This window comes from Marmota monax, unplaced genomic scaffold, assembly GCF_021218885.2.
Source record: "Marmota monax isolate L192 unplaced genomic scaffold, Marmota_monax_Labrador192_F-V1.1 WCK01_AAM20220418_F8-fsc00135, whole genome shotgun sequence".
In the NCBI taxonomy this organism is placed as follows: Eukaryota; Metazoa; Chordata; class Mammalia; order Rodentia; family Sciuridae; genus Marmota; species Marmota monax.
In genome coordinates, this window is record NW_026694339.1 from 4068169 (window position 1) to 4071806 (window position 3638).

Sequence of the window (3638 nt, forward strand, 5' to 3'; positions counted from 1 at the left end):
AGTATTTGAATTTAAGATCCATTTTATCCTTTTATTTTAGTAAGGATTGCTTTTTATGTGGAGAAACAACACTACAGATTTGCATATATGTTATTGTGTATTACTGCAAAAATCATATCCTTTTGGAAACTAATACAAATCTTTTTATCTCTAAGTGCAAATTTGTCTTTGCAGGATCAGTTTGTAAAACACTGTAGTTTAAAAGCTTAGATTGTACCCCAAAAAATAATAAAAGAAAATTATAGGGAAGGAATACTAAACCTTCTTATATCTGAGGAAGTAAGAACGAACAGTAATTTGGAGGCAAAGGAAGCAAAATTACCTGATAATCTCTGGATAAAATAGGTATGAAGGCTAATGAACCCATATGTAAGTGGGCATCTTTTTCTAGTTTAAGTCAAAGATGGAAAACCACTTATTTAATAGACTTTTTCACATATGGAAAATATAACTATTATAAATTTTTTTCTTTTTCACATCAGATGGGTAATGTGCTGATGTTGTAACAAGGTTTAAAGGTAGGCACATCTCACTCAATAGAGTGAACATCCGATCATCATGCTTATAAAATGAAGGATCTATAAAATATTTTAAATATTAAAAATTTGGTATTTTCAAGAGACAAAATACTTCAAAATTTTAAGGTATTTTCTTCAAGTTTTGATATACATGAATGCATGTGTGTGTTTGTGTGTTGGTGTGAAAATCATATGTATATTATAAATTTAGAATGATACTTTCAATATAATGTCACATCTTACATGTCACTAAAAATAATACATGTGCTTTTCCACACCATTAAATGGACTTTAAAAAATATTATTTTGAAAAAAAAAAAAGGGGGAGAAATGAATTACAGTAGATGGGGTAGAGAGAGAAGAGGGGAGGGGAGGGGAGGGGAGGGGAGGGGGGATAGTAGAGGATAGGAAAGGCAGCAGAATACAACAGACACTAGTATGGCAATATGTAAATCAGTGGATGTGTAACTGATGTGATTCTGCAATCTGTATACGGGGTAAAAATGGGAGTTCATAACCCACTTGAATCAAAATGTGAATATGATATATCAAGAACTATATAATGTTTTGAACAACCAAAAATAAAAATTATAAAAAATAAAATAAAAGGTAAAAAAATATTATTTTGATAGCTGTATAACATTTTTTTCACATAATTTTCTTATCCAGTCCCTATTAGTAAAGATTATATTGTTTCCAATTTCCAAGTATCATTAGTAAGGTAAAAATTATTCCCCTATATGAGCACTTGTTTGCAATACTTTTCTGAAGTGGAAATGATAAAGTTTGTAAATGGAATTAAGTTGACAGCACATTAAGCCACTCTAATGGAGAAAAAAATCTACTTTTTATCTAGAATGGTTTGCATAATTGAATCAGAGAGCGGGGTATGCCAAAGCAACAATCCTTCATAACATAGTTGCTCTATTTCCAACAACTATTGGAAATGGGAGCTTAGACTGGAGACTTGCAGAACTAAAGCAGAGTCATCTATAGCAAGGGCTACTGAAATTCACTGAGTGGGATTTTAATAGGTGTTAATATTTTAAAAGTGTCCTGAGGAATAGTGACTTTGGGAAACACAGAGTAAGTCAAATAAGATTTGTTGCTGCTATGTTTTACTATAGGTCTTCCCAGAGCCTTTAATATTTTTACATGTTTTTTTAACATGCCAAAAGGAGAATATACATGGAACATTTCCCAGATTTATTTGACCACAAAATACTTTGTGCACTAGGCATTTCAAGAGAAAAATGTTCTGTGGAACACAAGATTGGGCAAAATTACTCTAAAGGAATTGAGAAAAAAAAATTGAAAAAAAAAATTGACTTCAAACTGAAGTCAAGGCCAAATGGGAAAAATATGTCAGAATACGTTAGATCAAGTTTAATGGTCATAAGGCAAGTATGGCATGTCTTGAAATATTGCTACTAATTTAAATTTCTTATTTATCTTTTTGAAAACACTGAATGGTTATACTCTTTTCTTGCCAGTGCGTAGCTCTAGGTAAAAGTAATATTCAGTGAGCTAAACTTTATCTTAACATGATATGCTTTTAAGAAAGCCACATAATACAATGAAAAAGTCTCAGCCTAATAGTTAGGACAGAGTGACTGGCTTTGACACTAGCTAGCTTATGCACTTAGACAATTAACCGAGCCTCCATAATCCTCCATTGGCACAGTGTGCAATGAATGTTCAATGAATTATTTAAAATAGATATTCATAATTTTTCAATCATTCATGGTCTTCAAAAGATCTAACTAGCCTCTCTATTACTGGCCTTACAAATCCTAAATTCCAATGTAAACTTAATCTCTATTTAAGATCATATTTTTAACAATGATGCTATACTTTGAAGACCTATATCAAGGGAAAGGCAGATTGCTGTTTAACTTCTTAGTTGTGATTCAAAAATAAATGTATTTCTGTCCTGCCTTTTGCCTGAACAGAAATTTGTGCCTCAGGGATCATGGATCTTGCTCACCTACATTTTGTGCATTATTTTGGCAATTCCAGGCTGGTCAATGTTTTCTTTTTCTTTCTTTCTTTCTTTTTTTTTTTTTTTTTTTTTGTCCTCCACAATAGAGATGTTTAACCTGGGGTAACTAAGCAACCATGTGCCTGCTATGGTCTGAATGTTTTTGTACCCCCAAAATTCAGATTTGAAACCTAATCACCAATGCAAATAGTGTTAGATAGTAGGGCCATTTGGAGGTGATTAGGTCATGAGGGCATGGTCTTTATAAACAGGATTAATGCCCTTAGAAAATAATCCTCAGAGCACTGTCTTGACCCTTCTACCATGTGAAGATATAGCAAGATGGTGCTACAAGGAATCAGGAAGCAGGCCCTTACTTGGAATCAATTTATGCCAAGAGCCTTGTCTTTGACTTTCCAGCCTCTTTAACTGGAAGCAATAAATTCTGTTGTTTAAAAGTCACCAAATTATAATTTTTTTTTTATTTTGGTAGCCAAATGAAGTAAAATAGGATCCTCAAAACCCATGAAGTTGTGTATATCATTTTCTTTATATATATATATGTGTGTGTGTGTGTGTGTGTGTGTGTGTACCCTCCTCAGACATAGAGTGGACAGACTCCATAGCTTTCAATATATGTTCAAATGGCATTTTCAATACCTCAGGAGTTTAAAATGATACTGCTTATAGCTTTCTTAAGGTTTTGAAAGGGTATACACACACACACGCACCACAGCCTAATGCTTAAATTTAAAATAGTGGCCTAAGTTTTTGGTACAGCAACAAACGAGGAAGATGAGGAGAAGGAGGAGGAGGAGAAGGAGGAGGAGGAGGAGGAGGAGGAGGAGGAGGAGGAGGAGGAGGAGGAGGAACAGCAGCAGCTATTTAGAGGCATTTGCTGCCACTGCATTGAAAAATAAAAGCCTGCAGAAAAAAATGGCCTAATGATATGTTATAAAAACAGCTATTAACCAAATAGAAGTACTATCATTGGCAAAAATAAATGAGATAACATTTACCCAATTATTAGTCACATTACTAAAGTGTTTAAAAGAAACATTTCCAGGAATTATCTGTCCTGTGTCAATAGAGTATCTATGGCACAATCCACTATGATTGGTCCTTTATGGAGAGAATTC

General features: G+C 33.4%; 1 non-coding gene across 1 annotated transcript; it reads right to left on the minus strand.

The window, feature by feature from the left end:
* Positions 1-476: 476 nt before the first annotated feature.
* On the minus strand, positions 477-578 carry LOC124109081 (small nucleolar RNA U13). Its single transcript, XR_006856865.1, has one exon. It is a non-coding gene; the product is annotated as a small nucleolar RNA U13 (small nucleolar RNA).
* Positions 579-3638: the final 3060 nt, after the last annotated feature.